Here is a 21,626-nt window from a genome sequence, read left to right as displayed (position 1 = left end):
GTTGTCTCTGTTGTAGTGTGGTTACCAACAGACTCAATAGTAGGATCCTCAATCCCTGTTAAAATCAATATATTAGCTCCACTTCCATTGCAGACAGCACTGATTCCATGGAAGACATTCGAAGGTAACACAATAATGGCCAGAAGAAGGTAAGTGTTAAGACTTACAACTGTGCTACAAATGAATTTACATTTTTATCAGAAGCATGAGGGAATGACCTCCAATGTAACCATCACACCACCACCTGCCCAAAAAGATTCCAAAAGGAATGAACAATGTGCCACTGACAAATACCATACTGGTAATGCCATGTCATACACCTGCCTGAACTACTGTTGGGAGTATATCTGAGATGGTATCAAATCTAATTCTGGTTGATTTGTCCCTTTGTTCCAGGGACATACTGAAGGGAGGAAATGAGTCACTGCCTCAGGTTCTCTCCTTTGACAGAGAGGGAAATCCAGGTCAGAACAGTGACACCCATCTGAAATGGACAGGGTAGCGGTAAACTCTTCTAGGTACTTCTAACTGTAGTACTTAGCACAGACCTTTGCCTGCTGGACGACACTACTTAGAGAATCCTTAATAGGCAGATGTGTCTCTTTGCAGAGCAAAAATAAAGCATGGAGGATTGTTGGCAGCACACAACAAAGTCTCTCTTTCCTTGCAAAAAAACAAAATCTCCTGTGTGTACAGTACACTAGGGCATGACCAGCAAACTCATTTCCTCTGTTGACTGGAGGCAACATTTGAACGGCAGAGAGGAAACTAGGGTTCTCGCATTTCTAATTGCTGGTAACCAGACCCCCAAGGCCCTGCCCCCTGCTCTGTCTCTTCCCCCAAAGCCCCACCCCTGCCCTGCCTCTTCCTCCCAAGGCCCTACCCCTGCTCCACCTCTTTCCCAAAGGCCCCATCCACATCACTCACTCTTCTCCCCTCCTCCCCCCATCACTCACTGGATTGTTTCCACCTTCTTCTCCCACCCCAGCTGGGCTCCCTCTGCTCCGGGACTTGGACGGGAGCTGCTGCATATGGACAAGGAGCCTGCCTGCATGTAGGAGGCAGCCCCAGCTGGAGCAGGTTAGTGACCCAGAGTGTCCCCTCACCCCACGGTGATTGGACTTTTGGTGTCCAGCCAGTACATCTGACCGGACACTGCCAGGTCCCCTTTTCAACCAGACTTTCCAGTTGAAAACCAGGCACCCGGCAACTGTAAACGGCACCTGAACACAGAAGCCAAAAACTGGACTGTCCGGGTAAAATCTGGATGGATAGCAACCCTAGAGGACATGCCAACATATAAATCCAACATGCAACTTGGATGCCTTTTTCACACCACCAATTCCCTGTCTCCTGCAGTGCCTCAGAAATGTCTTTTTCTTCTTCTTTTAATCAACTAGCAGAGTTGAATATGGAGGAAGTTTTGTGCTTTTTTTTTTTTAAATATAAAAGCTGAAGTGAGCTTGTATTAGGTGGTTTCACATGGATAATTAACTGCTTTTGACAAACTGTTCTTTAGCCATTAGGGTTTTTTCATTGACTAATAACTAAGAATCAATTTTATTGAAAGATTTCTTGCTGGTTTTCATCCATCAGTAAAGCAGCCAAATCCAGTGATGTTCCTGTGCAGCACAACGTGCTCAGATGTGACTGGAGAGTCAGCCATACAACTTGACTCAAGTGTAGGGGGGGCAATACAAAATGTGGGTTGTGAAGCTTGCAAAATGGCTGAGAGTGAGTAGCACATTGTAAACAGGGTATTCAGGAGACTGATCCACATTCCATGGCTCCTCACGTTATCAGTACAGGGGCATCTTGTTGAATCCCACCCACAAATGGAAGGCTGAATGTGAAATTACTGGCTGGTACAATCAAACTGCAGTCACTCTCATTTCTCTTGCATTAGGTAGGAGCCCATCCTATTGCCACACTGACACATTAGTAGCACTTCTCTGCTTCATTTTGTCTCACTTAGTCCAAGCAAAGATTCACCAGAACCCCTTAATAAGAGACTGAGGGAAAGGGAAGTTACTTAATGTATTGTAATTGGAGTTCTTCTAGATGTGTGGTTCTTATCTGTATTCCACTGTGGGGTGCGCATGCACTCCATGCACAGGAGACTGGAGAATTCCTACAAGCAGTGTCTGTGGTTCCACGGCTACACCCCTGATCTCCTCATGCTTCCCACCAGAAGTATAAGGATGGGGCAGACTGTCTCTCCCCTTCTTTTCTCTACCGCAAATCCTGTCATGGTCCAAAGCAGAGGGGAGGGAGGGCAAGTAGTGAAATACAGATAGGGACCACACATCTTGAAGAATTCCAGTTACAATAAGGTAACTAATTTCCCTTTCTTCAAGTGCTGGTCACTATTTGTGTTCCACTGTGGGTGTCTGATGAGCAGTATTTAGAGAGGCGGATAGTGAAAGGTGGTATAGCTGCTTGCAGAACTGCTGTCCCAAGGGATGCATCAGTGGCGGAATCCTGGACCAAGGTGTAAAGCCTCACCAATGTGTGGATGGAGCTCCACGTAGCTGCCCCGCAAATGTCAAGCAGTGGTACCTCTGGAAGCGATGTTACTCAGGATGCTTGTGCCCTTGTGGTGTGAGCCTTTACCCCATGTGGGGGAGAAAGCTGTGTGAACTGATAATAGAGTAGAATACAGCTAGAGAGCCGCTTAGGGTATGACTCCACTGCAATATAAGACCCACAGCACAGCCACAGCTGGCCCAGGTCAGCTGACTCAGGCTGACAGGGCTTGGGCTGTGGGGCTACCAATTTTAGTGTAGACTTTTGGGCTCAGGCTGGAGCCTGGGCACTGAGACCCAGGGTTTCAGAGCCTGGGCTCCAGCCCAAACCTCAAGATCTACACTACAATCAGCAGCCTGATCCCCACGAGCCCAAGTCATCTGACCCAGGCTCTGAGACTTGGTGCCCCGGGTCTTTTACTGCAGTGTAGATGTGCCCCTAGAGATACAGCTTGTCTTCATACTCATTTTGCTACGACAACACATAATCTAGGTGACTTCCTGATCTGTTTCATTCTCTGATGGGAGAATGCCAATGCTTGTCGCACACTGAAGGAATGAAGTCTTCGCTCCTCACCTGAGGCCCAAAGCTTCAGGAAAAACACAGGTAAGTGAATGGACTGGTTCATGTGAAATTCCAAAACTATCTTAGGAATTAATTTCGAGTGTAATCATAGTGAGACTTTATCCTTATTGTGTACATTGGATCATTCACTAAGGCCCTAAGTTCACATACCCTTCAGGCCGAGGTGACAGCTGTGAGGAAGGTGACTTTCATTGACAGGTGAGACATGGAACACATAGCTAGCAGTTCAAAGCTTGCCTTATCTTAACGGTAAGACGACAGTCCAACATATTTCCACCGTATCTGGAGAGAGATGTTTTTGCTGGGCCCAGACAGAGAAATGTTTCCACTTGGCTAGGTGACATTTTCTGGTGGAGACTTTTCTGTTATTTTTAAGACTGATTTGCACAGCCTTAGAGCAGGAACATTCTAGGCTTGACACCCATCCAAATACCAAGCCATGAGATGAAGAACATTGGGGTTGGGATGCCTGACCCTGCCATTTTTCTGGATCAAGAGATCCAGAAAGGTCCAAATGCTAATAGATGGATGGGATAACACTGGTAGGTTTGGAAACCAGAACTGTTGGGCCATCTGGGGACAATGAAGATGACTTGTGCCCTGTCTAGTTGACTCTTCCATAAAACGGGGGTAACTACCAGGATGGGAGGGAACAGAGAGTGCCCCTCCCTGCTTTATTCTATAAAAATGCCAATTATGTTGTTTGACATTATCAGGACATGCTGGGATTGTATGAATGGTAGGGATGCTTTGCAAGCTTCTCCTACTCCTCTCAGTTACAGAAGATTGATTTGTATTCTCTCTTCGCGAGGAGTCCAAGTGTTTTGTGCTATGTAATCATCCATGTAGGCTTTCCAACCTATCCGGGAGAGATGTCTGTAATTATTGTCTTGTCAGGTGTGAAAGAGAACTCCCATGCACACACAACAAGGATCTCTCCACCATGCCAGAACTCCCATGCACACACAACAAGGATCTCTCTACCATGCCAGAGAGGTCTTTACCTCAGAGGGAATTGTCACTGTGGTATTCATGCTGTGCTTGCTCAGTGCATATACTGTTCGGAGCCAAGCTTGCAGGTAAAGGAGATGGGGTCTTGTGAATGGCATCACGTGAGTACATGGCGTCATATGCCCCAGAAGAGTAAGGAATAGCCAAACTCACTAATGAGAGTTGTGTGTAATTACATCTATCAGAGTTTCCATGGTGTGAAATCTGTCAGTCGGGAGGTAGGCCCTCACCCTGATTTAATCCGGTGTCGTTCCTATAAATTTATGGACTGTGTTGCAGTCAGGGTAGGCTTCTCCACATTTATACAGATTCCAGGGATGCTAAAAGGTGAAGCAACGATGAAGCTGACGTTAAGGCTTCGAGGCAAAACCTGCCAGTCAGAAGCCAGTAGTCCAAGTACAGAAAGATGGTGGAGCAGGTTTGTCTGAGCTAAGAACATCTCTCTGAAGACTCTGGGAGCTATAACTAACCCAAAATGGGAGCACCCTGTATTAATAGTGTTGGGAGTCCACCACAAATCTGAGGAATCATTTGTGAGGGGGTGAATATCCACATGAATGTGGAAGTCTTTCATATTAAGAGCTGTGAACCATGTCTCTTTTTCTAGGAATTTTATTATTGATGCCTATGTAACCATACAAAATTGCAACATGTGAATAAAAATACTGACACAGGCTGAGAATGTATCTTCAGTCTCCTTTCTTCTCAGGGCAAGGAAATATTTTGAACAGGAGCCTTTTCCACCATGTTGGGGGGTACCTGGTGTATTGTTCCCCATTGGAGAAGAGACTATACCTCCTGAAGGAGGATTCTCTCGTAAGAGGGGAAGGGGTTTTTGAAGAAGGTGGACAGAGAAACTTGACGGCATAGCTGGAATGGATGATATCCAACACCCACTTGTCTGTTGTTATCGCCTCTCTGTGTGCCCAAGGCTGGTTCCAGGAGATTCTCGATCCCCTGTCTGGGCTGAATTCCCTGGGTGGAAGTGAATCTGGTTCCACAGGAATATCTGACTCTTCCAAAGATGAAAAGGTTGGATCCAGGTCCATCAGCAGTGCTGACAGTTCCCTTGAGAGGAAATTGTAGCTAATAGTCAGGACAAAGGATGGACTTTTTTCCAGAGTCTTATATTCCCACAGGCATTTATCTCTTTCCCTGGTGAGGATCAGTCTCGATAACAAGGAAAATTGTGGGTCCAGGAGGACGAAGATATCATCCGAACTGGTATACGTCACCAGCACCTTTGAAGGTTGTATCTTTTCAGCTGTACCATTGAAGTAGGTGTAGACAGTGGTTCTTTATGGGGCCAAGATGGTACTGACAGTGAATGTGATTTTCTATGGTACTGAAGGTTCCTAGTCCTTCAGATCCTGATGCTTCATTTTAGGTGGCACCACAATCAACGTCGAGATCCATGCAGATGCTGTTACCGAAGGAGTTTTGCTCTATGAGTCTTTTGAACTTGCTCATGTGGCTTTGGATGGCCTAAACCTTTATGGCTTGGGCATGAAGTCTCCCTCCTCTTAGAAAGTCTAGGAGAGGATCTGTTTTTGTGTCTGTGAGCGTGCCTTTTACTCTCATGAGGACGCCCAATCAAAGGGTCCTTCTCTCTGCCCCTCTCCACTCCAGGGTCAGGCATAGTACTAGGAGATGAACTCCTTGCTGACTCTGATCAATGTACAGGGAGCTCTCCCCAGCTGGTTGTGACTGGGGCCTCATTGCACGCTCCATTAGGAGCTTCCAAAGCCAAAGTTCTCACGCCTGCCATGTTCTGTGGGAAAAAGAATGGCAGATACTACACTGAGTGGAGATATGAGTTTTTCTGAGGCAGTGGTGCTTGTTGTCACTGACCCAAATGGAGCAGGGACAGAAGACAGTTTTTGAAGCCCGGTATTCTGCGTATAATCTAAGTCCCGCACCAGAAGGCCAGGAGGGTTCACCGGGATGGGGATTCTCTCACTGACTATCTGTAGCTATCAAAACACTAACAACCAAAAACTAAGAATAATATACAACTTTGAATATTTACAGGAAAAAGAGAAAGGAAAAGCTCCAAACACCATCTCAGGTCATGTGGCGGTAAGAACGAACTGGAGAGACATTGGTCAGCGCTCCACCTCCTACCCACTTATACCCTCAGTGCCAAGCATGAGGAGAGTAGGGGCCAAGGTGCGGTCTGACGGACACTATTTGCAAGAATTCTCCGGTCTCAGACCATGGACTTCATGTATACCTCAGAGTGGAACACAGATATGGACCAGCACTCGAAGGAGAAAAAATTATTTCCTGTGACAACTACCCTTGAGAAATAATCATGTGGTGATGTTTGTGTCCTCAGGTCATGAAGCAGCAACATCATGTTATGAATGGCCCCACAGTGTCATCAAGCGATAGCACTGCAGTGTGAGGTCTGAAATACAACCTAGACCCTTTAATAACCTTGCAAGAGGGGCTCACAGGATGGACCCCTACAAATCTGAGCTCTCTCTGGGAGTGCCAAGGAAGGTAGCAATTAATATCTATTTGTGCTTGTGAGAGCATTTGTGCGTGTACATAAGCATGTCTGAGAGTAGGTCACACACCTACATTTACACAGAACCAAGGAACATCCATGTTTATGTTAATAGTCAGCCACCCCAGCCATAGAGGACTGACATTGATTGCACTGCTGAAGTAGTCAGAGCCAAGAGCTTAACATTCTCTACTATGGTAATTTCTCTGCCTAGTCACTTCTGATCTGAAGGAAGGAAATGTGTTACAATCAAGTCAGACACACGCTCTATATACCTGCAGGTAATTCTGATCAAATAGCTAGCGTCTGAGGTCAGGAGTCAAATGCAATCGTTATGACTAAGTCATTTCCCCACAGCCAGAGATTTGTGAAGCGTTGAATACACATTTAATGGCCTTTTTCTGGGAAGGTGGGGTGATTGTTAGCTCAACATAAGGCATATTAATAGGTCTCACTTCCAGTCTCCTGGTCACTTAGACAGAATGCTGCTGGCCATCAGTGCAAGGGATAAGGAGAAGGGTATATTAAAAATCTGAACAGCAATTTAAGGCATCAACTGCAGATCCATCAAAATGGGGCAGAGAAAATCGAGGAAGATGTTTCATTTACACTCCCTATTTGTACAGATGGTTTTGATATATGAAGCCTTCAATCCATACTCTATGCACAGAATCAGAGGGGTAGCCATGTTAGTCTGGATCTGTAAAAAGCAACAGAGGCTCCCATGGCACCTTTAAGACTAACAGATGTATTGGAGCATAAGCTTTCGTGGGTGAATGCCCACTTCGTCAGATGCATGTCTATGCATAGAGTCATTCATCTGGTATTTTCTGCTCTGAAACTAGTTCAAACAGGCATGGGCATGTGAATTTTATTTTTATTTTTTTATTTGTTTTTAGTTCATGTGTGGATCTTGGATCCTGATTCCAAATTGAGAGTAGAATTTGAGTATGAATGATCCCAAACTAAGATCCCATTAGGGATCCCATCCTAAAATTTACAGGATGGTCAAGATTCACACCCGTCTGCCCTGTGCCTCACAAACAGAGCTCAAAAGGCAATTTATTCTCTGCACCATTTTGAAGGGGAAGCACATTCTAACCATAGTGTCATGATTTACAGTGGGAAGGGCCCTAAATTCATTCCAGGCATCACAATGTTACCCTACTGCATGGGCACATAGTCATGTGACATTAGTAGGAACTGGGAATGGTAAGTCTTTATTTGTAGCAGTGTACTCTATGCTGTACAACACAAAGGAAGGCACAGACCTTGCCCCATGGACTTTCCATAAAGAATTTAGACAAAAATGCACCAGGAGACTCCGAAATTGATGCTAATTTACAACCTGTTATTTATGACAATTATTTTTATAATTTAACTGGCCCCAGTGGGACTCAGTGAAATGCTTTTGTAATGTCTTATTCTGCTCTGAGCACCTGTCAGTCTAGGACCCAACATTAATGGTGAGACTCATCCACCAGTCAGTGTCTATTCTGTGCTAAACTTGGTTTTGCATGCATGCTGCAGCTCTGATCTCACCAAGAAAAGCCTCTTTGATAACCAATAAATGCGGAGGAGCCATTATGTTCCACCCAAAGAATTCCTATTGCTTAATGTTAGTAATTCCTTGCCCTTCTTTGTCAGCTGCTGTACACACTACCCTGCAAAGCTAGGTGTCACTGTCTGTTAAAAGCCCACTTGTCCCTATCTGTTTTATGAAGATAACAACAATGAAAGTAAAATCCTTTGAGACCACTGGATAAAAAGTGCTAAGTAATTATTAATAATTCCCACTGGGCATTAGCCATTAATGCATCTTCAGTGGAAAGCAGGGAATTTCCAAGCAATCTTTACAGTGGCCAGCTAATAGCTTTACTAGTCCCTAGCATTAGCTGGTTGCAATTTCACACAGCTCCAGGAAGCTGTCCAGAGTAGTGTGTGTGCTGGGTATCTCTGTTCTGGTGGATTTTCCATTGTTTGCAAAGCATGGAGGATTGTGCTGTTATCTGTGTGAGATTTTGCATTGTTTCCCATTTGTGAAGAAACATTAAACTCCAAGCCTTTTAGATGGGGAGAGATGCTTTTGGCTGTTGGCTGGAGAGAGGCAATGCTAAAGAAGTCTGAAAAAAGTGTGTGTGTGTGTGGGGGGGGGTCCCCACATCAATTCTACCCCCATATTTGCTCTGCCCCAGTCCCCACCATCAGTTCTGCCTCTCCAGCCTCTTATCTATTCTTCCCGTGTTTCCTTTGCCCTGTCAATGTCACCAGCCTGGATATCTCATTGGTTGCCTCTTGGCATAAAAGTCTCTGTGCCTTCTACCATGCTGCCCCTTACACTTGGAAGGGTGGGATACCAAGCAGTATTCACAGGAAGGGTGGGCACTTGCTGCTGATCTTCCTAGGAGCTGATGTTTAGATACCATGGTGATGGGAGTGGTATAAAAACCTTAAAAGACCCTTCCCCATGACAGCCATGGCACAAGGGTCAATTCCCATCACAATCCTGGATAATTGTTTTTTAGATTTCTTTGGCTTTGCATTTCTCACAACTTATTCTTTTACTCTCATTTGCATCATTCTAAAATGTGATGATTTAAGTTATCAGATTTAACTCCAGAGAGAAACCCCTCAAGAGAGGGGAGCATTCAGCAAAATGCAAAGCAAAATGGCACAAAGCATCCAGGGTGGGTAGATATTTATTCCCATTGTGTAGCAGGACCAGGGGGGATAAGATATGGCTGCATTGTGAACATGGGATTCCAGAATCAGTTCTCCCAGCAGCCTCCCCATTGTGCAGGTATCTTTCTACCTAATGGTTGCTACGCAACCCATCAGCCCACCTGGCGCATGGCATACAGTGCACAATTGTAAGATGCTCTTATGCTTGCTGAAAATGTGTGTGTGTGTCTATGTGTGAGACAGAGTGTGATATGAATATGTGTGTAAGTGTGTGAATTGCACTCTTCATTTCACAGTTGCCTATCTTCAATACTGCAACACTCCCTGGTAAAAATCAAAGGATGTATTGGGACACTGCTAGTAACAACTCCAACACCACAGGCATGGATAAAACTTCCTACAACCCCCCTACAATCTAAATCAGATAAAACAACATATCAAAGCAGACAACTCAGCACTAAGATAAAGTTAAAGCTCCACCTATTGATGGAGGTGCGGCCTACATAAATCATTACAACCCATTGCTTGATTGCGCAAATTCAAATTATGCCTTTTATATCCATGAAGCTACTCAGTTTCACCAAAGAGATGTTACATTAGCAATCATGATTTTATCACGACTCTGGCAATTTTGGGATGTTTTTTTACCTGCCTTGTGAAAACGTGATAAAACTGCCAACTCACAAAGTTCCCCTGGTTCAAAATGGCTACCATCTCTTATTACAGCCAATGGGGCTGACTTCACCAAGATGGCCACCATTTCCCTACAAAAAGCAACAGAGGGTCCTGTGGCACCTTTAAGACTAACAGAAGTATTGGGAGCATAAGCTTTCGTGTAAACTTAAGTAAACTTGCATCTGAAGAAGTGAGGTTCTTACCCACGAAAGCTTATGCTCCCAATACTTCTGTTAGTCTTAAAGATGCCACAGGACCCTCTGTTGCTTTTTACAGATTCAGACTAACATGGCTACCCCTCTGATACTTGACACCATTTCCCTACAGTCTATCTGCACATGGAATTGAGGCAGTCATTAATAAAGATGGTTGCCACCTCCCACTGTCTTCAATGAGGTTGAAGCCATTCCTACAGACAAAATGGCTGTCACAATGTGGTTCAAGGGGCTAAAGAGGACATGGGGACTAGGAGGAGCAGCAAAAACACGATGAAAGATCGATGGGAAGAATGAGGGCACTGGGGGAGCAGGAGTCTAGGGGTTACAGGAGAATAGGGTGTGAGGAGAAGAGAGACTGAGGGGGGTGTTAAACACCCTCAGAGGAGTTTGCTTTTCTTAGTTCACAGTTAGGATCGCTATCTGGATCCCAAGCCCCACACCACCACCATTCTCCTAGTTCAGCCTATTATAAAGATAAGGGAATCTGGAGCAGGAGTCCGATTCCAAATATCCCCCAACACAAATTGTTTGGACCTGGGTTTTTGATTTAGATGTAAGATCTCTAGTATTCATCTAATAAAATGGTGTCTGCCAACCCTGGTAAAAAAAAAAAAAAAAAAAAAAAGTACTGGGCTGAAATTAAAAAAGGGAAAATGTAGGCTGAATATCTGGGAGCTCTGTAAGGCTGAAGCAGTATCTTCCCAGTGGAAGAGGTGGGACCACCATTGTTTTGGATACTTACAACTAAAGTAGACAAAGCCCTGGAGAACTGCCTGGGTGGGGGGGGAGGGCTGCACTGACAGCACAGGCAGATGGAGGTGAAGATTTTCTTTGAGAATCACAGAGATGAGGGAAAGGATATTCCTAACTGAGGCAGATCGAAGAAGGGCTAGGAGAAAAGCCTATTCCTATTGGGACCCCTATGCTTGAAAAGCACAAGAAAAGGAGTGGAAAGATAGATTCAGACAGATAGCATTGAACTAGACACTCATGCACTTGTGATGACATCAGTCTAACATAAGAACATAAGAGCGGCCATACTGGGTCAGATCAAAGGTCCATCTAGTCCAGTATCCTGTCTTCCGATAGTGGCCAATCCTGGGCCGATAGGTGTCCCAGAGGGAATGAACAGAACAGGTAATCATCAAGTGATCCATCCCGTCGCCCATTCCCAGCTCCTAGCAAACAGTCTACCAGAAGGGTCACTCTTGCTGTTGAGCAGAGAGCTTGTTGGGTGTCCTGGCAGTACGAAGTTAAAGTAGAAAATAAATTACATTAAGAGACTAATCACAATAATGACTCAACAATTATCCACAAAATGATCCTTTTACAAAGTATATTGTTGCATTTTAGGATTCTAATAATGTTTCTTAAAATGCTAACCAGTTACATAGGGGACAGCAGGTGCTGTTGTATGTGTCAGAGTGTACGTCAAGCGTGTGTGTGTGTACATGGCTATGCACACACACATGTGCAATAACACATCACTTACATTGGGCTTTTCATCTTCAAATGCTTTACAAGTCTTAATCATCAAAAGCCACTTGTAGGTCATTTTGTTATGGGTAGAATGTGTGCAAGGAGGCAGGTGTATGTAGGGTATATTTCTATGTTTGTGACCACGTGTGTATCAATGTGCAGAGAGTACTAATGGAGGGTAAAGAGGGTGGGTTGATGTGTGTATCTTTATTCCAGCATGTAGGGGAAATTTGTGTGTTTGCCACTGTGTAGGTTGTAAATATGTAAGTGAAAAGGAGTGGCTCTGGTTTGTAAGAAGTGTATATAGGGAATATAGTTGTATGGTATGTGTCTGTAGGGAGGCAGATATAGAGGTCTGTGTGTAGGGCGGGCACATGTGTACAGGAGGTTTGCCAGTTTGTGTAATATGAGCGAGTACATGGAGGTATGTGCTGGGGCGTGTGTAAATAGTGAAGAGCATGCAAAGGGAACATGTGAGAGTCTGTGGGTGTGAGAAAGACATGGGTTATAGGGAGTTGTATTTTGAGAAGCACATGCACATGCAGTGTGTGTACATAGTATAAAAGTCTGTATTGGGTAACCATATGTGTATAGGTATAGGGGGTACACATACATGGAGAGTTGTGCACAAGCATGCATTACATACGTACTTGTGTATAGAGGGAGTACATATGTATGCAGTATGTGCAAGTGAAGGGGTGCATATGTGTACGCAGTGAGAGCATGTGAAGGGGTGCACATGCATGCAGTGAGAGCATGTTTTTCTATGGGGTGGGAGGGGTACATGCCTGTTTCTATGGTGTGTGCGTAGTACAGCATGTGTCTGTGTTTCTATGGTGTATGTCTTCAGGAGCATGGATGTAAGCATGTTCTTGCACACACTCCCTCCATGTCCTGGCCTTTTTCTCCCCCTGCTTGTCATTTTTTTCCTGCAGCAAAGCAGACGCCACATCTATAGGGAGGGAGCTTAATGATTCAAATCCAATCTCCCAAGCGTCTTATCAGCCACTGACAGGCCTGCTTCTGACAGCTGACCTTTCCCACCGCACGCCACCAAAAAACCCAGACACCACAAACAATTAACACAATGCCCAAAAGGGAGGAAGGAGGGCTCCAGGCTATCACAGGAGAACACAGCGGAATGGAAGGAGAGAGGGCACAGTACACAGGGGAATGACACACAGTGGCCATGGGGGTTCAATTTCACCCAGATCTTTTTTCTCTGTTACACTCTTGTGGCTCGATCGTAGTGAAGCTATGTGTAAAAATAAGGGTCATGGAGAACGGGAGAAAGGGGAAGAGCCCCATGATGTGGAAAAGAACATTAACCCCATGCACGCAAACCTTACACACAACCACCCAGCCTCTGTGCTGCAGAAGGCAGCTCTAAGGAACAAAGAGCCTTGCAAGAAAATGAAAGAGAATATAGAGCTGCAGAGGCTGAGATAACATCCCACATGTTTTCCTAAGTCATCTCCACTGTTGTGGAATCAGGTCCTAGCAGATATTGGAAACAAGCATTTATTAAAGGACTAAGCACCATTTCCCTCCATTAATATCCTTTATAGTAGTAACAGCTATCAAACAACCACTTCCAAAGCGTAAAGACAAATTGACCCATCGCTGACTGAGCAAGAGGATAAATTCCCTTGGGAGAGATGAGCCTCTGCAGGATGAAGAAGTGGAGAGTATGTTGTCCACCGGGTTAGTTGCCAGACTGGGAGTCAGGATATCTGGATTTTGTTTCTACCTCTACTGTCAGCTTGCTGTGAGACCTTGAACAGATCAGTTAGCCCTACATTTTCAGAAGTGTCCACGCACTGCCTAACTTGGGATACTCTGGGCTTGATTTTCTTTAGTTTTGAGCACCTTCACTGAAGTTGGTTTGAAGTCAATTGTAGCTGAATGCACTCAACATCTTTGGAAATCAGGCCCAATGTGTCTCAACTGAAAACTTGAGACACCCAGACTTAATGGACAGGTTTGAAAAATGGGAGCATTAACCTCTTTGGAGCATTAACCTCTTTGGGCCCATCTGTACATGGGGATAATGTTACCCACCATTATAAAGTGCTTTAGTATCTACAGATGAAAAACACTGAGCATTGTTATTATTATATTCAGGAAATGCAAAAGGCAGAGAAGAGGAAATGAGAACCAATCACTACTGTAGGATGTGGAAATATTATACTTGGTCTGGAAATGCTGGAACTAACCTAGGTCAGCTCTACTATCCCTTAAATGTAAGATACAACACCCTGCCTTTTAGAATTCCACTCTCCCAAGATAAGTAATTTCATTACATTTTTGTGATGGATGAATAAAATATAATTAGTTCTTTTAATTATCATGATCCTCATATAAAGGCAGGTGAGTTTTGTATAATATAATACATGATAATTATTTGTATCATGGTAACATCCAGCTGAGAGCAGGGTCCCATTGTGCTAGGCTATGTATATACATGCAGTGGGAGACAGTTCCTGCTTTGCAGAAAATTGTAAAAAGTGCTTAAGTCTCATTGAAGTTCATTGTGGTTTAGGCACCTGAGTCATTTAGGTGCTTTTGCAAATTTTATCCATAATCTAGAGAAGACCAAAAAAGAGTAGAGGAAAGAAAATATTATCATCATCCCCATCTTACAAATGAGGAACTAATGGGACAGATTGAATGACTTCCCCAAGGTCACACAGTGGAGCAAATGTTCCTGATGATGATGTAAAGATGTTCTGACTCAATGATACCCTAGGATTTGTCTGTAAAGGTGAATTTCAGGTGGACTCTGGAAGTGAGTTTGAAAAGGGAAGAACACTCACTTCTCAGGGGCTGCAATGGGAGCTCCAGTTGCTCAGCAGCTCCCGCTAGGCACTCCAGAGGAAAAAGGAGGTGCTGGATCTTATAAAACAGAAGGTCTGGGAGCTGCTCCTGAGTGTGATCAATACTGCCAAATCATCTTTGGTGCTTACTGGCCAAATACATAATACTTGAGAACAAGACATGCTCTGAAGGGTGTGTCTTGTAGGACAAACGTTTTGAAAATTATGGAGGGGGGGTGTTTTTGAGGGGTGGTAATAAAACATACAATTGAAAAGCTATCCTTTCCCTACTAACTCCATGGTTTTCATGCCCTGTCCCAACATACATGCCATCGGCAGCAGCTCCAATGCAGCCCCTGACCCCAAACACGCACCACATGAAACTGATTCAAAGAGGCATAAAGAATACACCTGGAAGGGGTAGGGGGTGAGGAGTCACTGATAACATTCCCAGCATCTTTGCTGTGCCCAATACAGAAAATTTCAGAAAACTGCTATGAAAGTAAATGTAGCCCTAGTGAAAGGTGCCAGAATGGCACTGTTGGTTTCCGAAATTCTGTATTTATCCAAAGAATGGGTGCAGCATGAGCACATGCAATTCCAGCTCCCCCTCAGATTTCCCTCCACTTCACCCATGGCTTAACCCTGACGCAGAAGGACCCTGCTCTGGAGTGAGAGGGGCATTCAGACTCTGTGCTACTTTCAATCCTTGGCCTCTTTGCCAAGGCTGTTGATACCAAGAGGACCAATGCATATTTACTAGTGTGAACACTTGCCCCACCAGGAATAGAACAGAGACAATGTGGAGAAAATACAGCTTGGTAGATGAACGCTGGTAAATATCAATTTGATCTAAAAAAAGAAAAGTAAGGGAACAAACTCCATAGGCAACTAGCACTTTACAGTCCTATGCTGCATGTTATGGCTGGATGGTACAAACACAGGAGGAGTGAGCAAAGAACTCAGATCCTCCTACTCATAAAGCCCAAGTTCTCACTACTTGAACTAGAAGAGAATTTCCAGTGCCTGCTAACAGAACATGACTTATGAACCAACAGATCATATTCAGTTCAGTAGAGAACAGTGGTAACATACAAGACCATTCATTATGATAAGGATATAAAACCCATTTCAATAAATCAATAATAATGCAAAGTGCATCTTCCAGTACATATATAAAATATCCAATTGTGCTGCCATTGGAGGTGTTAATGAAACATAGCATTTTATTTTACACAGGTGAGGTCCATCCTTAATTCACCTGGATGTCTAAAAGCTACAAGAATGATATCCACTGCCACTGGGCAATGTCCTAGAGCTGCTCTAATTATTCATTGCCAACAATTTATTCCATACATTTAGCCCTTTTTTCACCACTTGTGAATCATACATTGACTGGATAACAACTTTCTCTTCATTATTCAAAACCATTTAACAAACCATTTTTACTGGCATCTTGGAGCTCTGGATTGTTCGCAAACTGTTCAGAGTGACACCTTATAGACTAACAGACGTATAGGAGCATGAGCTTTTGTGGGTGAATACCCACTTCTTCGGATTCACCCATGAAAGCTCATGCTCCTATACGTCTGTTAGTCTATAAGGTGCCGCAGGACTCCTTGCTGCTTTTACAAATCCAGACTAACACGGCTACCCCTTTGATACTTGGTTAGAGTGAGTGTTCCGTCAATTATCTGCTGTCTAGAATTCATTGGTCATTCTCTATGACTAGTCACCTCTGGTCACAGGGTATAATTTTTGTTCCTTGAATGGCAGAAATAAGCTTTATAAACTATTTCCACTTCTCAAAACAAACATGGTTTTGTCACAAAATTAATTTCATTTCTTGACTAAATGACAGACCTGGAATACTCTTCCTGTGAACATCCCCATAAAGGCCTTGCTACACACAAACTTGCACCAGTTTAATTACATTGGTGTTTTTAAAACTGTTTTGTTAAACCAGTGCAAAACCACTGTGTGGACACTGTAAATGCATTTAAAATTACTTGTTTCAATGCGGTTTCATTCTGTAAGCCAGGTGTAAATCTAATTAAGAATATCCACACAGGGGTTTTACACTGTTTTAAATTAACTGTTAAATCAATGCAACTTTTGTGTGCTATTTTCCCCCCTATTTTTTAATCTGCTCTTGTCTTGTCATGATCAGACACGAAACTTGGCTATTCTTTTTTGAGGATCTTTTGGTATATATGTACTGATCATGTTTATTTATTATTTTAAAAAAATGTAAAAGCAATGTTTATTTTATACTGTAAATTTCTGTGAATACCTTTCAGTTTGTCTCTTTTTACACAGCTCCTAAACAGTACAGTTAATCGGGGGTGATTGATGACAGGAATCCTGCTGGCCCATCCAAAGTAAGGTGCTTTATAGCATGAACAAAATTATTTTCATATCTTGATATGATTTATCATTGTAAAGGATGAGTCCAGCTATTTATATTAGTTCAATTGACACCTTGCAGGATGGAGAGAATATTATTAAAACCAGACATGGTTATTGCTTCTGTATGTCAACGAGAAAACAAATAGAGTCACTGGTTCTCTAGCATTACAACCAGGATTCTGATCTCACTTGCGCTGGTGTAAATCAGGAGCAATTCTAGGGTGGTCAATGAAGGTACACCAGTATGATGAGTGAAAAGATCAGGCTGGCATCTCGCATATTCACGCTGTGTTCACTAAGCCTGTTGTTAGAAGGTTATAGCAGATGTAATTCTTACTCTTATAGGTAAAGCCTGGATGTTGTGTGGACGATTTTTCTAACCCCCCTGCAGGAGATTTTACATGGTCTTTGTGTCATAAGTACAACTGAAAAACCATTTCCTCTGTGAGGTCCAGAAAGGAGATGCCACTATTTTTCTAGAGATGAATTTGCCCTGGTGGATCTTGGATCCTGTTTTCTTGTAATTATGCTTATTCTAATCCAAACCCAAGTATCTTAAAAACATTTTAGATCCCAGACACACCTCTTATGCTAAAGGACTGACCCTAAAGCACTTTAGGAATGATATGCCTACAGCACCACTAAAATGCAGACTGGCAGCAAAACGTGCGCTGCTCAGTCAAGGACGGAGACAAAATTTTGTCTGAAGGCCATTAGAGTAAACTCCAACTCCTAGAAAGATTCCTAAAACTTTCATGTCCACAAAGAGGGCAAAGGACGTCACCTTTTTAAAAGTGTGATTCTTCTCTGAAAAGTGACTGTGCCACAATAATCTTCTAGGGCTCCAGGTAAATTGTCACTCGGTAGCTACCAGGTGAAATGTGCTCAATTTTCAAGTAAAAGAATGGCACTTTCTAACTGCCAGTCCTGCCAACTCATCCTGGCATCAGAGACACAAGCTGGATTTCTTTTTGGCTTGTGCACCATCACTAATAATAAAGATTCTGCAGATCAAATTGTACCCTCACCTACACCTTACTAACCCATAGTATCCAGTGGGGTGACCCAGGTGCATAGCGGGCAGAATTCAGCCCTGTAACTGCAACTGAGTAAAGAGCCTGTTGATGATACATGAGTCAGAATAGAATGCAGCTCCCGCTCCCAGAACTGTGCTGGTTCTGCTGGACTAAAAGGAGTAAGTGGTAGAAAAATTATGTATTTTTGTCCTTACAGTCAGCAAATCTGACTCTGAAACAAATACAGAGCAGCTCCCTTGGGTAAATTTATGTCAATTTTACAGTCACTTTCTTGACCACAATTGCAGTTTAAGGTCTCAGGCAAAAGTAGCTGCCTTTGAACTACAGGATTTGAGCCAGTCCTTCCTGGAAACTTAAGGATCTTTACCCAACTGCTTACATCATTAAGCCACCTTACTCCTGGCAGGTAGATGAGCAAAGCGATTCCTGCTGCTATTTATACTTTTATACTTCACTGCTTCATAAAGCACAAGGTTGATGTTGCAAAATGCACAGGCTGTGCTGCCTCCCTCACCAGCCACCTCCCTTTATAGAACTTCAGTGCACAAAACTGCTCTGGAATTGCAGTGATGATCAGCAGGCAAACAGGTAAGTTACACTCACCCTTTCAATTCTAAGCAAAGCAAGAAACAGTCATGCAAAATTGTCTGTTGTATATTTGAGCCTACCTTGAAAATATCAATAGTGTCTAATCCCACATGCATGTGCACAATTCCCAGGGGTTAGGATGTGTGCACAGGTTAAAAAATCTAGCACTGTAGGCCCTATGTAAACATTAGCTGATTTCTTTTTTTAATTCTTCCGTGACAGTGTGGCAGATTAAAAAGCACATTGATATTCAGCAGATGGAATGAAAGGTTTAAAAGACTGTTTAGAACAATTTTAAAGTAGGTCAAATGATAAGCTTACGCTAGGGTTACCATTCGTCCGGATTTCCCCGGACATGTCCGGCTTTTCTGAGTTAAAAATAGCGTCCGGGGGGAATTTGTAAATGTCCGGACTTCCCCCCCATGCAGAGCGCGCACAGCTGACAGGGCAGCTGACCGGATGGTGCCACTTGCACTGGGCTCCGGCAGCCAGAGAGAGCCCCTCCTCCGCTTCCCCCTCCTCTCCCCTGCAGCTGAGATCACTCCCTCCCTCCCTCCCTGCGTTCACAAATTGCCGGATGTTCAGGCCTCCGGCAGTCTGGAGCTCCTCCCTCTGCCCAGTGCGCTGCTCAGCAGCACTCTGCGAGGGCGGGAACCGGGCTATGCGCTCCGTGGAGGAGCGCGGCAGCGTGTCAGGCTGCGCATGGAGCCCGACACACTGTTCTGAGCGGCACAGTAAGGGGGCCAGGGGGTCGGAGAAGAGGCAGGGGGGTTCTGGAGGGGGCAGTCAAGAGACAAGGAGCAGGGTTGGATGAGTCGGGAGTTCGGGGGGGCTGTCTGGGGGTTGGGGGTGTAAGGTTTTGGGCAGTCAGGGGACAGATAGGGGGTAGGGTTCTAGGGGGCAGTTAGGGTGGGGGGTCTCAGGAGGGGACAGTTAGGGGACAAGGAACAGGGAGGCTTAGGTAGGGGGTGGGGTTCTGGAGGGCAGCTAGGAGCAGGGGTCCCAGGAGGGGGCAGTCAGGGGACAGGGAGCAGAGGGGTTTAGATGGGTTGGGAGTTCTGGGGGGGGGGGCTGTCAGGGGTGGGGGGTGGTTGGATGGGACATGGGAGTCCCTGGTGTCTGTCGGGGGGTGGGGGGTGGATAAAGGTTGGGGCAGTCAGAGGACAGGTAGAGGGTAGGGTCCTAGGGGGCCAGTTAGGATGGGGGGAGGGTCTCAGGAGGGGGCAGTCAGGGGACAGGGTCCTAGGGGGCCAGTTAGGATGGGGGGAAGGTCTCAGGAGGGGGCAGTCAGGGGACAAGGAGCAGGGAGGCTTAGATAGGGGGTGGAGTCCTGGGGCGCAGTTAGGTAGGGTTACCATACGTCCTGTTTTCCCCGGACATGTCTGGCTTCTTGGTCCTCAAATCCCCGTCCGGGGGGAATTGCCAAAAAGCCGAACATGTCCGGGAAAATAGCTTTGCCGGCATCCCTGCCCCAGTCCCCTGCTTACCTTGCGGATCCCGCAGGCTGTGAGCTGCAGGCGGATTCCCCTGCGGCGGTTGCTGCTGCTCCCCCCAGACACCTCACCTCGGTGTAGCTGAAGAGCTGAGCTGCCCGAGCGCTACCAGCTTCACGGTTTGCCAGGCAGCCCCCAGACCTCCAGACTCTGCGCCCCCGGCCGGACACTTCCCCAGCGCAGCTGGAGCCCGGGAGGGGAAGCGCCCGGCCGGGGGGGCAGGGTCAGGAGGTCTGGGGGCTGCCCGGCAAACCGTGAAGCCGGTAGCGCTCGGGCAGCTGTTTCATGGCTGGGAGGGAGGAGGGGGAATGCGGGGTGCTCAGGGGAGGGGGTGGAGATGGGGTGGGGAAGGGGCGGGGCCAGGGCCGTGGAGTGTCCTCTTTTTTTAATGAGGAAATATGGTAACCCTACTTACGCTGCAATAGTGTTTCACTAAGAGCTCAAGTTTGCTGGTCTCCAGGACCTTCCTTCCCTAAACGGTGATGAATCAAAAAATTATATTCCAGATTTTACAAAAATCACAAATTGATCAAGCACCACTGCCCCCCAGATCATCCCAAAACATTTTACAGCCTATGCATTCCATTCACTTTACTTGGCAGAACCAGGCTGCAGGCCCCCAGATGGTAAAAAGCCAACTAACTTGGCCCAACAGCACAAGTCAAGCACAACTCCCACCCCTCAAGGGGTGACCAGGGCCAGTCAGCACAGCCAAGAAAGTGGAGAGCACTGACAAGGGTGTGGCAAGAGCACACACGCATTACAATGATTCATGACTGCCACCTGCTTTGCCCTGGGGCTTCAGGTGGAGTGGATCCTGCAGGAGCAGGAAGGCTGCAGATTGCACCTGCACTCACAGCTCTATATATACAGGAATCTCTACAACAGAAATGCAGCCCCTTCTGGAGTAGAATGTAACAACTGTTTAACAGCTATTTAGCAGCATTGCTGAACCATTCAGGACAGGGTGTGAAGAAGAATCCTGTATCCCACTGAAAGTGCAAGAGTTGAAGGAGACCACAGGTAATTATAAAAATTGGAATTGAGATCTTTAATTAGGAAAGCAGGACCACAGGTTTGTGTCTCATGAGAAAGACAGCACCCTATATCACTATTCTAGAGCATTAGATCAGGTGAGTGCTACCTGCTGAGTTACCCAAACCACTTCCTGCACCACAGCATCCTCCAGCACCATGGTGAAATGAGGTTAGTACTGACTCAGAAGGGAGAGTGCTCACTACTGAGTTCACCACTCCAATCCCTTCAACCTCTACCACTGTGCTGCAGCACTGGCTCATTACTGACTGATGGAATTGCTGACCCTACCAAATTGCTAACATCACTTCCGGAAACACCTGGGTGTTCCTTAGAGCAGTGGTTCTTAACCAAGGGTACATGTACCCCTGGCGGCATGCAGAGGGCTCCCAGGGGGAACATCAACTCATCTAGATATTTGCCTAGTTTTACCACAGGCTACATAAAAAGCACCTGCAAAGTCAGTACAAACTAAAATTTCACACGGACAATGACTTGTTTACACTGCTCTATGTACTATACACTGAAATGTAAGTACAATGTTTATATTCCTATTTATT

The 21,626-nt window shown here is 45.1% G+C and overlaps 1 protein-coding gene across 1 annotated transcript in view; it reads right to left on the bottom strand.

The window, feature by feature from the left end:
- NRXN3 (neurexin 3) overlaps nucleotides 1–21,626 on the bottom strand; it is a 1,374,011-nt gene that overhangs the window by 1,048,142 nt on the left and 304,243 nt on the right. The gene's annotated exons all lie outside the window — the stretch shown is intronic.

The sequence above is a fragment of the Malaclemys terrapin genome, chromosome 4 (genome assembly GCF_027887155.1).
Source record: "Malaclemys terrapin pileata isolate rMalTer1 chromosome 4, rMalTer1.hap1, whole genome shotgun sequence".
Lineage (NCBI taxonomy): Eukaryota > Metazoa > Chordata > Testudines > Emydidae > Malaclemys > Malaclemys terrapin.
This window is presented reverse-complemented; position numbering and strand designations above follow the sequence as displayed.